Source organism: Lathamus discolor, chromosome 4, assembly GCF_037157495.1.
Source record: "Lathamus discolor isolate bLatDis1 chromosome 4, bLatDis1.hap1, whole genome shotgun sequence".
NCBI lineage: Eukaryota > Metazoa > Chordata > Aves > Psittaciformes > Psittacidae > Lathamus > Lathamus discolor.
The window spans coordinates 29,774,362-29,788,504 of record NC_088887.1 but is presented as its reverse complement, the minus strand read 5'-3'; the positions used below and the strand labels follow the sequence as shown (position 1 = coordinate 29,788,504).

The following is a 14,143-nucleotide window of genomic DNA, read 5'->3' as shown; positions in this document are numbered from 1 at the left end:
CATGTTCCAGCTGTCAGTGAGGACAAACAAAAAGTATTCAAAAGCACAAAGATTTCGCTTTTAGCAACAAGGAACAGAACTGGCTAGCGAAAGGGTTGTGACGGCATTATTAACAAACCATGTACACCCGCAGAGTCGGCATCAGGGTTTGCTCAATTCCAGAGATCAGAATGGACTGAAACCACTGTGTCCTCAGGGACAATATAGCCAACTGCATTATTTCTAAAACAGTTAAAGGAAAAAGAGAAAACACTACATGGAACTCAGCTGTCTGTTCCAGAAGAAAAGCAGGAAACAAAAGGTTACTTGAGATTCTCCTCCAGCCCTTTAAAATGAGTGAGTTAATTTTACCATTAAGCTTTTCATTCTTTTATCTAGTCATTTGCTTGTGCCTCCAAAAAGGCTTTTTGCTTTAATGTGTCGTCACCTCGGTAGTGTGAAATTCTGAGGCATTATAGAGCTTTACTGTGCTTTTACATTCTGTTACCAGTCAGTTCAAGTAGCGAGCCCAGCAGTGTGTGTGTGCTGCTGCAGAGACTCTGTGTCAAAATGATGCTGCTCTTCAAAGAACCTCCTTCATGTGATCCCTGCATACCAGGACAAATCTTGCTGGTAAGATGAATTTTAAGAAGAAGTGTAATTTTAATCAAGGATTCTGTATCTGTGTGTTATCTAGCAATGCTCTCTGCTTGAGTTTTAGTGATTGCTGCAGTGACAAAAGAAGCAAAGCTAGAGAATCTGGATGCAGCTCTCTGCTCTGAAGAGGGAACTGGCAGAATTACCCCAAGATGTTTGAACCAGTTATTGTTCATCCTAACACATGTACATTTCCCTTACCCCAGTAATTTCCAGGCAAACACTAGCTGCGTATCAATCACTAGAGATGAATTTTGCACGCAGGTCCCTTCAGCATTCCTTTATTTTTTTATTTTTTTTTTATTTTAACAGCTCTTCATTTAAACACCACCAGAAAGAGCTCAAAGCAGTGTAACTGACAAACCCGACACCTTTGTGTAAAAAAGCACTGCAAAAATAGAAACCACAAACCCATCAAGTTCTGTTCCCTGCACCAGCATCAGTCAAACTGAATAATACATTAGGCTTGCTAAGTCTCTGCTGCCCACTTCTGCTATGGACCTTAATCTGTGGTCTTTGCCTCAGTTACCGAGAAGTAGTCTCTGATTGCCAAATAACAAAGATGATGAGTACATTAGTGTTTCAGCTTCTGTATGATGGATGGGTAACTGACAGAATGATAAGCAATGTCTATTCATTCAGAGTTTCCACTGTGATGCCAGATGGTGCTGGGAGATAGAAAATAATCTCTAGACCCCAACAAACATTGCCTTGCATACAGTCACATTCATTCTGAATTTAGCAAAAAATGGCGACATAATCTCCACATATTGAATAAAAGTGTATTGTTTACCAAGTACTTTTGGCGAGGCCAAGTTTCACAGGTTAGCCTGAGACCTGGTCTCTGACTGGCACATCGAGGACACCAGGTACAAGCTCTTCTTACACCAACCTGCTGGCTTCTGCAGCCACGCAAGGGGAAATGTGGGGAAGACCAATGCTGGTGCTAGTGCTCCTGCCTGCAGCCTCAGTACTGAGGATACACACAGGCTGCCTTTGCCAGGTTCTGAAGGAAGAGCATACTCCTTCCCTCACCTGAACCTGTCCTTGAGGCCTTGGTTGATCTTGGTTGGCTGCCAGATGGCTACCCCTCCTCATACTCTCCCTCCTCACACTCTTCCCACGCTCCAGCATGGTCTCTCCAGAGGCTGCAAGGGATCCGTGCTAGGATGCCTAGAGCACCTTCTCCTTCTCCTCTACCCTTGCTGCTCCTAGGGCTCTTTCTCACACATTTCCCCTCATCTCTCACTGCCAGGCAGAATTTTGCCCTCTTTTACAATGCCTTTTCCCAGATGCCACAATTGTGTCTGTGAGGCTCAGCCATGCCCTGCGTTAGGTCTGCTGGGGATGAAGCTGCAGCTGGATTATTTGGCAGCACCAGGTCAGAGCCAGCCTTGGGTACTGGCAGCCAGACCCTATGGGGAGTGGAAGAGGTTGCAGAACCTCTTAGTACACTGCCCTGACATTTCCTGTCCATAACAGTCTAACCCAAGCGCCTTGTGTTTGGGCCTGAAGATCTCTTGGTGTCCTCCTGCGCTCTGGCTCAGCCACAGCCAGCCACAATGGGACCATTGAGGGTTGCTGCACCTGGTGGAAGGCTCTGGTGAGATGACCAGCTTACACCGTGGATGCACACATCCACTTTTCACACTCTGTCCCCTCTGCCTGCTAGCAGAGGGACTGTGCGGCTTTCCAGAACTCTGTGCTGCTGCGTTGGGACATGCCTCCTCTCCAACAGAGTTTGCCCCCACTTTCCAAGTCTGCTTTTGTACAAGCCTCCTCAAGCAGGAAAATGCAGTGGTTATCAAAGTAATTATCAAGAAATGGAGTTTGCGAAGTAAGCAGCTCTATTTGTCAAGGGGTGTATACCAGGCAATGAAGGTTAACACAGGCAATAAAAAAGCACTGGAGCTTTGGACAAAGTCTTGGAGCAGAGCAGCAGTGACTTCCTCTCCCTGGGCTCACCTCACCCATTACCTGGCTTGCGTGCCACCCAAAGGGCTGTTTGACACCCTGCAGTTTGGGAACAGTCCCCTGCCAAGAGCTAATTGCATGCTAATCTTTCTTTGAGTGGTGCCTGTCACAAATTATCTTTCAAGAGAGACTGAGCATTCCTATGTAATGCACTGTTTGTAAACCCATGGTTCACCAGGCCTTATGGTGCCAGCATACCATTTCATACCAATACCATTTTACATGGAGAGCCAAAACACTCTTAAAACCTTTCAGGGTGAAGTAAATATATATGGATGCGAGACTTCAGAGATAAATGTTCAAGCTGTTTTAGTAGACTCATGAGTTGGGAGTAACGAGGGTAGCGTTCAAAGTTCATTGAAACCAATGGAAAGCTTCCTGTTATGACCAATAAATTTTTTAACCATCAGACATGTCAGCATCAGTTATTCAGGATCAGCTGCCAGTGGTCCTGGAGATGCTTGTTCAGTTGCTCAGAGTTTCAAACAGGGATGGGTAACACCCTGCAACTACCTGCTGAAATTCAGTGTGGGGAGTTCTTTCTCCTTTGGCATTTCTGGAACAACCCTCCCAACTCCTCACGCATGCACATGTGCTTGCATAGAGTAGTAGAGCCACGATGGCCATGTACACTGAAACTATTTCCCATAATTTAAAAAGTGTTTCCAGGTTACACAATCTGTTATATCATTGGCAGACTGAACGTTGCTAAACATGGAGATTTTCTGAAGATCAGATGGCCATGATCAAGCACAGTTTACTCACTCTGTATTTACTTCCCTAATTAGCAGCTGAAAATCCACCCTCCTTTAAGATACATTTTCGGATTTTTTTAACCAAGTTGTCCTATCAGCAGGGGAGTTAATAAATCCAAGGTTCATCCAGGCTGGCTTACTGTTCACCTTCTGGCATCTTGCACTGCGGGGCAGCTGGACATAGGCAGCTCAAGCTGCCAGACATCCTCTCCAGTGGGAAGGCCATACGGATGCAGGGCTGGGAACAGCCATCCCCCAGCAGAGATGTGCTGCGCCTGCCTCTTCCTCCATAGCAACTTTTTTCTTTTTTTTTTTTTTTTTTGACTGTTTTTAAACATTTCCTCTGAAATCTGTAGTGACTGTTTTATCTTTGAGGCTTTGACCTTGTGTCAAATGAGATTGAAATTGGCTGATAGGTACTGGAGTTACTGTGAGAGCTGGACAGACAGACAGAATAACTGCAGAAGATTAATTTTCATGAGAAGGAGAGCTGAAAATGTTTTCTAAATGAAGTTTGACACTACCATATTTTCCTATGTTATATCTATGTGGTAAAATACGCAGTTCCTCGCACTTCTGTAAGAATCGTCTTCGTCAGTTAATCAAAACCTCCAAACCAGAAGACAACAAAAAATAATGTTTTTCACAGGATCGAGATTAGTAATGGTTATTGGTGTGTTTTTTTCCTTTTCTAAATGATCTAACAAGAATTGATTCTTTTTTAATGCCAGAGTATTGTGGAAATCTTCCCCACAGCATGAGGTAAAACTCTCACATATAGAGTGAGATTTATCTTCCCATCACATTTTAAATAGTATGTCAGTGTATTTATTATTAAACTTTCACTTTACATTGTATGCCTGTGAGTGTATGCAGTGGGTTGCATAAAAAATCATCAGTTGGCATCAGCAGAACACAATAGTGGTATCCACATAGAAGAATGTCATGGTTTTGATTATGCACTTTAAAATGAGACTACTAATGTTCTATGTGAAGTGTATACAGAAATAGAAATAGACAGACTTTTGTTTTATTTGGCATGATCTCTTCAGGAAAAGAAAGAATAAAAAATCGTGCCTTTACGAAAGCCATAAGGCCGATGATTTACATTAGACTTGATGACCTAACAGTACCATCAAAGAAAGAAAATAGAAAGATTGAATTATTAGCTGTGTTAATAACTAAAAATTCAGTTGGGCTAAAGACTTTAATAAAGGGATTCTACAAGAGCTGAAATACTGGGTTTATGCTGCTCTAGAATGTTTACTTTTTTCCTCAGTTCTGTACAAAATTTTTAACAGATCTTTAATGAAAGAAGAAAGTTAGCTGACCTTGGGGAAGGGCAGAAAAGCCAATCTCTTTTAAATGTTCATAACATTCTACATAATACTTTACCTATGAAAAGCTCTTACCCTTCATAACAGACAAATACTAAATTGTACTATGACATAATTGTTTTATTTTTCCAGCTAATTACAAGAACAGGAAATCTGTGGGCAGTTGTATGTACTCAGATTGCTTTTTATTTTTCCAGAAGCCTGCTTAGCACTAGCAATAATGCAATAATGCAATTTCTAGTCACTAGAAGTTTATTGAGGTCTAAATCAATCAATCAATCTTAACAATGACTGAAAACAAAGTTCAACTTTCAGCATTCAACTTGAGTTCTTGTTAAGAAAAGATTAGTTTCCTGATACTTTTCTAGCTATAGGCCACAGCATTTTTATTTAAACATTTAAATATTATTTTTTTATATTTACTATTTACATTAAGGTTTAATACATCTTGTCTCCCCGCTGTCAAATCTTAAATCTTAGTTGGCAAATTCCCAGAGCAAATGCTTATTTAGGAAAACCAAGTATTCTTAGATTATTCTGCATTCTTATTTGTGACAGTCTGGGTGATCAGATTAGTTGCACAGAGCAACTTATTTCTGCACTGCATCTTCCAACAGAATATTGGAGGATGCTTTAGACTTTACTGAAATCAGTACATAAAAATAACAGCAGAGTTTGAAGGCTGGATATGTGATACAGATAGAAGCAATCATTATGAGTGGGTAAGGACAGAGAAAGGCAAAAACCTATTCTGAAAGGATCAGAGGGAAGCTGGAAGGTTTTGAGAGCACAGAAAAACAATACTGGTAGCATTTGGAATACTGCAATAAGAATTACGGTACTTGCACTTGAAATGTCAACACATACATGTTGTTTTCTACCAAATAGCAGCCAGGTTCAGAAGCACTGCAAGAACCTCAATGAGAAGAGTCCGTGTTTGGAAACATGACCATCCAGGCCACGCCAGAAGTAAGACTACTAGAAATCATGCTTAGTCATTGACTTGTGTCTTTCAATCACTCTCAGTGTATTACGTAATTTCTGTGAGACAAAGAAGGTACATGGTTCCAGTTTTGTAGATGCAGGAATTTTAAGGCCCTGCTTACACAACGCACACAAGCACATGCTTGCCTTTGCTAACTTCTTGCGTGCCTGACTAAACTGATGCCCTGGTGATTTTTTAGGTTTCAGCAGCTAGGAAGCACAACAGTGTTAGCACTTCTAGGGCCAAATTCCTCACACGCATCTTGTCAGCTCCATCAGCCCAGTGAAGCCTGAACGTTGTGTACGATGCAAAGGATGAAGCTTAGAAATACCTAAATCTCAGCTAGAATATCAGACCACTTGGCTGTGATCATAACAGGTAACTAGGAAGAATAAACAGGGCAAAAAGCAAAGGTGTGAGAAGAGAACTGTTTTCAACAACGAGATAAGCTAATATGATCTAAGAAAAGTTTTGTTGGTGTCTGGGAAGGTGCTAGGCAAAAGGAAATTGAGTGGCACCAAAGTAGGCTTACAAAAGTAGGAATGATTTAAAATATGCACATGTGCCGGGGATTTAAATACATATAGAGATCAGTGATAGTTTTAAGACTTTGTTCAAAACTCAGTGAAGCAAATGCACTCCAATAATATCTGTGGGTGCTGCACAGAGCTTTCATGTCTCTCGTGGAACTGTATGGGATCTGTCAGTGTGGAAATGTCTTCATCAGCATTTTGTTATTTCACATCTTGACCAGCTGCCAATTCCTGATGGAGCTACATGTGGGTATGTGTGAGGGAACAGCATAACTGCCTAAGCCAGTAGCTTTCTGTCTGTGATTTTGAAAGGCAGAAACAAATCATAAATGATTGCCTTTCTTGTACATCTGTATTAGCCCAAAGAATTATAATAAACTGGGAACGGCGGGTGTACTTTCACAGTCACATTGGTGACTCTCCGGCAGAGGATATACTTGTTAAATAATAAAGTGATAAATCAACACCTTAAGAATATAGATGGAGAGATAAATAGACCTTTCAGGACTCTCACCTTAATTACCTGGTCATTAAGTATAACTGATCATGCAGATATGCCAGCTGGCTTGCAATATTCTGGATGAAGGAACACAACTAATCTCCAGTGTTTGGGACTAGTAGCTCCTTTTAGCCACACTAAGTATTTTTGTTAATATTCCTTCTCCTTCCTTCTTGCCACAGAGCACTTAGGTGAAATCTGCTTTTGATGACTTGTCGCAGTGTAAGCGATCACTTCTGCTTCATGTGTTTCCCAACAGCTTTCTGGCTCTGGCAGAGTCTTAGCCATACTGCCAACCAACAGTAGCTCTGAAGAAGGTATCTCTCCTATTTGTCCTTCAGTAAGTAATTTACCTTTTGGAAGGCTTTGGTTCTCCTTGAATCAGGATATTTATTTGCCAGAACTTAGATCTTTTACACACTTTCAACTTCTGAGGTGGTTAAAGAACTCAACATGGTAGGTTTAGTGGCCTTCTGTGTATCCATTTTATCTTTTATATCTGCCCTGGCAGTCTCTCAAATGGGCGGCACATACTAAATGCCTACCAAGTTTCTCTTTCTGTAAAACATGGTAACAGACACAAAACAGTTCACTCTTCCTCTACTATTATGCTATACACTGAAACTTGACTGACAATAATATTCTTTCAGCATATTCAGAGCTTGCTTTGTATATTTCATAGGATCCTTTTTCTTGCTGTAATTAATTCTCTGCATCTGGCCAAAGACTGCATTTGTTATCTTCCTGAGCATAAAAGGTCTATTAATATGTAAATTAGCAAGTTCTAGCTTTCTTGGAGTAGAACTTTTTAACATTTTAATGGTAAGTTCACAATAATAGTCCCTTTCTATGCTTCAAAAGTATAATTTTTTCTTATATTTCACTACAGACTGACAAAGTAAAAATCAGATTTGGGGAAATTAACATTGGACAGCCTAGTTCTCTGCCAGTGGCTGTGAAGAGTTAGCAACAAAAGCAAAATGTATTGTTAATGAATGAATTTAGGGTGTTAAATCCTGGCCTCTATAAAAAAACAGCAACCTGTGTTGTAGAAATAAGAATGATATAAGAAGACAGAGTCACCTGCCTTGGTTATATAATGTACAGAAATTGACTTTACATATTCATTTTTATCAGTTGTGGGTATCTTGCACACCACCCCCTGCCCAAATTACTGGCAGTAAGTGTATGACCCACAGACTGAAACAGAAAAACACAGACTCCATCCACACCAGGCACTTAGAAGGTGTCTATTGTTAGCAGGGACATAAGTCAACGTAGCTTTATGAAAGTTAGTGGAGTTTAGCATATACCAGCAAAATGCCTGGCTTTTGGAGGAAATGCTTTCATGAGCTGTGAAAGGATACTTTATGGATAAAAGGAGGTCCTCTCTTTGACTGCTTTCAATATAATGGAAATTTTCAGGCTTATTATACAAGAAAAAATTCAGTGCTCAGACCGGATTTCCTGGGAATCTTTATGATTTCTAAAAGCATGTATTTCACTCTACTGCATGGACATCCAAATATGTGTGTGGCTATGGTACACTGTCTTCTCTACTAGCACACGATGAATTAGGAGGTTAGGTATCTACCTGAGTACACTTTGTGATGTTTCTTCTCTGGTGATATTTCTGTAACCATGTAAATCCCACACTGATGGCATATGGTTTGCCCTAATACCACCTGTTTTAGTTATGAACTGGCAACACACATGGAAGCACTGGCCTACTAGCAGAAAGATTAAACTGGTACAAGGATGCGCATGAAACACATCCATTAACTCAGCAAAGGACCAAGGGCAAGGGCAGGGGCTGAAACGATGCTCCCCTTACCAGTGGCAATCAGAGAGGCTGTCAGTGAGATGACTTGCTAGCTAGCTCTGTTGCCACCTGTCTGTGAGGGATGAACAAAGACTGAGAGAAATTTCTGTAAAGGCAAAGTAAGCCAATGTGATTATAATTGCAGAATAAGCATTTTTTTAACATAAATTTAGGGTCGTACACCTACTGCCAGTAATCTGGGGTAGGGGGTGGTGTGCAAGATACCCACAACTGATAAAAATGAATATGTAAAGCCAATTTCTGTACATTATATAACCAAGGCAGGTGACTGTCTTCTTATATCATTCTTACTTCCACAACACAAGTTAAATTACCTGTTTAGGTAACTGTGCTACTTGTGTTCTAGGAAAATCAAAGGGTAGATACTTCTGTGTGCAAAGCAGTTCTCAGAATCATTTTCTCATGTTTTAAAATTTAGACAAACTCGTTCTCATGACTTCAGGATCTTGTGAAGACAGAAGAATTTGGCCCACCAGGAAAGTTATAATTTAGCAAGTTTAATCTAGGCCACAGACATATCCAGCTTTGCTCAGTCTTCATTTACCTTGGAAGATGACTGGTGTAGACTAACATAAACACTGCAGTTATTACAAACACTGTCAAAGGCACAGATTCCAGTCATGGATTAATAAACATTTTTTCTGAGTATTGCAGTATGATTAAATACCTTTCTGTCTGTTTTGTATATTGCACAAAGATGTGTTCAGGACAACCTTTTCCTTAGGTTATTTTCTTCCTCAAAATAAATTCTTCTAATCTTTAACAAATATTTTGTTCCAGCTGTAATTGAAGTCCCACTGACACCGTTGAGAACTGTTTCTCTGAGTCTTCTCTGTCCCTGCATGTTGAAGAATCCATGGTGGCAACACTGCTGGGAGAAATAAAATTGAACACCATAATTCGCAATTCTCCCGCATGTGGAACAGAAGTCTCTAGAAGTAGTATCTTGTCAATGAACAAGGTTTGTGCCCAACAGGTCCTGTTATTCATTTTCTTTAACTCAAGATCTGCAACTAGCAGTGAATGTCATGACCCCAGGCAGCCACACTAAAGCAAATACTGAATAACCTTAGTAGTAGGAATCCATCCTACTATGCTGAAGAAATTTTTAGGGCAAAGTTTGTGCCCTATGGCTCTACACTAAATAGCTCTAGAAAGCAAAAGCACAAGGCTTGTGCTAGACATCTCTCATCCAAAGATTCAGAAAACCTGCGGTATTCTGTACACTTTGATGACTGGAGTCTTGTTGCTAGCATTTTCCCTAGACATCTTTCCCTTTATTTCCCTCTTGCAATCTGATTTCCTCTCCAGAATATCTCTGCCTTTCAGCCCTTCCTCAGATTTTGTTTTCACATGATCAGGGATGGTGTGTCCCCCTACAGCTCCCCAGAGAACACTTGCTTTCTGTCTATTGTCACATAGTCTCTAAAGCCTCAGCACTTAAGCAGGCTCCTTTATGTCTGTGTTGCATGCCTGGCAGTTACCACAGGCTACTGAAAGATGATTCTGATTTTCCTGGACACTGTGATACCAACTTGCCATTTGGCCCCTGCAGCTCTAATAGGATGCACTCTGCTACACTTTGCATGCTCCATAGTATACAGTGGGAAGCTATAGAAATTGATGAAGTGTCCTTTTGCCCTGTTTCCTGGGATGAAAAACAATTCTTTTTTTTTACTCAGTTGCCTTATAAAGAATCATAAGTCAAGTAGGGTAGAGGAAATGTAAACAAATCCATTTATGTATAACATACAGCAGACAACAGTTGCAAATATCTGTAAAGACCAACAAAAGAAAATACATGGTGTGTTGTGGCAACAGAAATAAATCAGTTGTATGGCAAGGTGCTGTCAAAAGCTCTTGTGTGGCCCCTGGTGAGCCAGCTCAGGAAGGTGACTGAGCTGAAAGCTAATGCTGAAGTTAATCCACAGAAAAACTCCAGAAGCGTCAGTTCAGCCAGATCAGCTGTTTGAAGTGGCTCACCCTATGGTTAAATTTAGTGAATGCTAGCACAGGAGAAGGGTGGAGGGCTGGGAGAGACTGAACAGCCCAGATTTCAACATCTGAAGCCACTGAGAACTGCACCTGCATATGCCCATGTCACTGTGAAACACCTCTGTCATTTACCCAAGTTTGTACAGGTAATGTAGTTAAATAAACATCAACACAGACTAAAAATATGTAGCTCATCACTAAATTTTTCACTAGGAGAAGATACAGAAGTCATCTACTCTGGGATGACTACAGGTTTCAGGTGACTGAACCTCAAATACTTTCTTTTGGGTTTTCATTATTAGGGAGGTGGAGAGCAGTATGTCAAAAAAGTGCCCCACTATGAAAGTTCTGACGTTAAATTGATTTAAAGACAAACAAATTTTGGTACCATTAAATATGGTAGTTTATGAAGTCTGTCAATCAAAGCCTGGGACCTGATGCAAACTTGACAACACCAGAATGTATAGAATTATTTACCACTGCCGTGAAATTGTTGAAATAGTCTTAAAATTATATTCTCAAACAAAATGTCTGACTTAGATTTTTCTGTAGGTCTTCTGGATCTCAAAACTCTTAGGTTCTTCTGCATGAACTCTGCATTGAAATCACCAAAGGTGGAATGGTGTTTTAAGTTGCGAAGAACTCCAAAAGCTGGGATTCTTCCATAACCAATTAACTCAAGGGATTTTAAGAACATCAAACAAAGCTAGACTTTCAACCAAATCCTAATAGCTGGCATAGTAAATTCATATATATATATGTATATATATACATATGTATTTTCCACATGAGCACATAGCTATAATAAAAAGACTTCTTCCCTTCCTTACAGGAATTTACAGTTCTTATGAGTTTTACTCCCTGTAGGCCATGTACATAATCTCCAGCATAAACAGTCCATGAATATTTGAAAAAAGGTCCTTTGATTATTTCTTGAGCTTTTTGTTTATTTTCCATTTGATTTAGTTGTTGGTTTTCTGTCTGTCATTACTCCTGTCTAACCAAGAAAACAGGAGCTTTAATATTGGTTAATTCTGAAGTGGCTCTGGAGCTGAACAAGACTTAATGGAAGTGGAGATCTACAGCTGCTCCGGTGCCTGAAGAGAAAAAGAAATAGGAAAAGTTATTTATTTCCCTTGTGGTTGCTTCATGGACCTGCTTAGGCCTGTCAGGAAAATTTTTCTTAATTGTTAATTCAGGTGCCATATCATTAGGCTTAAGCCACCTCAGGAAAGCAGGAAAGAAACAGCTTTGTGTTGCCTGTCTAATGTGCAGCCACCTCTGTCCTTGATGAGTTTGGGGAACATAAATTCTTAGTGAAAGCTATTTTACAGTTATTTCTACTGGAATCTAAAATTTTCAAGTTCTGACATCAAATTGTGAAATATTTGCAAAGCATTACGAAGGTAGAAAGGCAGGTACTAAACCTCAGGAGAAGTGATAGCTGCACTTGATGTTTTTTCATGTTACAGTGCTCGTTAATAACTCTATTTTTACAGCTGAGGGGACAACCCCATTCTAAAGTTCTCACATTTCCTCAGCTTGCAAGTATCTTCCTGTATTCTGCATGTGTATGGCAGAGTAGTCAGTTACTAATTTCTAGCAGAGTTTAATTCTCTGTGAAAATGTTGGCTGAAACCTGTGGCTAGGGACATGTTAACAATGCAATGAAGGTAAAAAATAGTTTTGCCTTCCTTAGTGACCTCCAAAACCCAGCTGCTTTCTGCAAAATAGAAGGCTCTGTTTTCTCTGTGAGCTCTTTCATATGCACAAAGAATGTGAATGGTGATATGAAATAAATGCATTTCAATCAAATCTTTTGCTTAGTTGGAAAACAGAATGTCACCTATGGTTTGACATTAAGCTTGCTTTATTAAAAATGCTTTTCCTTTTCACTTTGCTGACATAAAAATGCATCATATTTGTTATGAAACAGTAATTTGTCACTATAAGGTCTTGAGTGAAGCCTTCAGTTGCACCAAAGTGACATGGGGACCTGACCTCATTAACAAAAGTGATTTACGAAAGATTTTCAAAGGTACAAGTGACACTTGGGACCTAGGTCTCAGACAGATGAGACCTAGGACTACCCAGGTTCTGTGCCCTTTTGGAGCCAAGTCTGCAGATGGGAATGCGCATGCCTCTCTGGGCTACTTGAACTAATTTGGCACCTCTGCTGAAAACAGCAGAACTGGAGTGACTGGGGCACTGAGGATCTCTTGTGTTATAGAGCGGTAATCTGCAGGAGAAAAGCAGCAGCAGCCATGTGTCAGGAGATAACATTTGCACTCTGCTATGAAGCCTGCTGAAGCAGTAATGAAGATCAGAGCCAGCCTGTCACTGTATGTCAGTGGAAGGGAATTTTTCTTCTAAACGAGAATCTAAGAGTTTGAACCATCTCTGATCCCCAGCTTGTTGCTCCTAGGGCAGTGGTGATGTCAGACTGAACTAAACATCTGGCAAAGAAGCATGGCTTGTAGTAGAGATGTTAAACCACAGCTAAGACTGATTTCTAGACCCAGATTGAGGCACAGTGGGACTCAACATGCATTTGCTCCAGGAAAAATGAACTGATGCGTTGCTTTGGTGCATCTGCTTGGATGAGTTCAGCTACCACGTTGTCCTGGCACCTAGGTCATATCAGTTTTGATATGACTAAATAGGCACCTAGGTCATATCAGTTTTGATATGACTAAATAGAAATATGATACCACCAAATGAATAATTGCTTCCCATTGTCTTCAGTCATTTCTGCAGGTAAATATAAAGGCTGAATTTAGCTAGACTGACAAAGTCATAAACAAGAAAATAAAGAAAAATTCTTATTCTAATTGACAGTTCTGCAACCAAATACAGCTGCTGGGAATGAATAGAGAAAAAGACTGCTTAGCCAGAGTTTCATTTTGAGACTGGGTGTCAAGAGAGGGTAATTTGATACATTCTGCCAACCTGACGGTAATTTGTCAAACATGTTCCAGACCTGCACTACTGTCTTAGTTTCAGACGAGATGTCCTCCTTTCCTGATTAAAACGAGCTCCTGGTTTGCGATGCTGAGCTGAGCTAATTGTTTCAACAGCATTCCAAACTGGGTTACAGTTCTGGAGTAGGCATGCATTAACAGTGGTAATTTAATTTGTGTGTCCATTTGTTACACAACTAGAGTCTTTCAGGCATTACTGTTAGTGATATTTTTGCCTCTAATACATATTGAAGGCCACATTCACAAGACACACTTTCATGAATAAAACATGAGACAACCAGTTCCTCTGTCTACTGAAACAAACAAAACAAACATTGCCTTTGGGACACTGTAAGCAAACAGAGATGCATTCAGGCTTGCACAGAGCTGGCTTACCTAAGAAAGGGAGCAGAGCTGCCGGAGACAAGTATTTCGTTTTGCTAGAACTGACAGAATTCTGACGGAAAGTGGTCTTGAACATGAGCTAATCGAAATAAGTGCTAACCAGCTCAGAAGAGGAGTATATAATTAGCATCATAATGAAACTTGCAGACTAGCCTTCTACTTCCTCTCCCTCTGCTTCTTGTGCTCAAGGGGAAAAAATGCCTCCAGTGGTCAATGACATC

The 14,143-nt window shown here is 40.3% G+C and overlaps 1 long non-coding RNA gene across 2 annotated transcripts; it reads left to right on the top strand.

The window, feature by feature from the left end:
* The first annotated feature begins 108 nt into the window (after window positions 1-108).
* LOC136013231 (uncharacterized) lies at window positions 109-13,179 on the top strand. Of its 2 annotated transcripts, XR_010612198.1 has the most exons (4): window positions 109-336; window positions 491-612; window positions 5,591-5,671; window positions 9,343-13,179. It is a non-coding gene; the product is annotated as an uncharacterized LOC136013231 (long non-coding RNA). The 2 variants fall into 2 exon arrangements; XR_010612197.1 differs by lacking the exons at window positions 5,591-5,671; window positions 9,343-13,179 and adding an exon at window positions 695-1,208.
* Window positions 13,180-14,143: the final 964 nt, after the last annotated feature.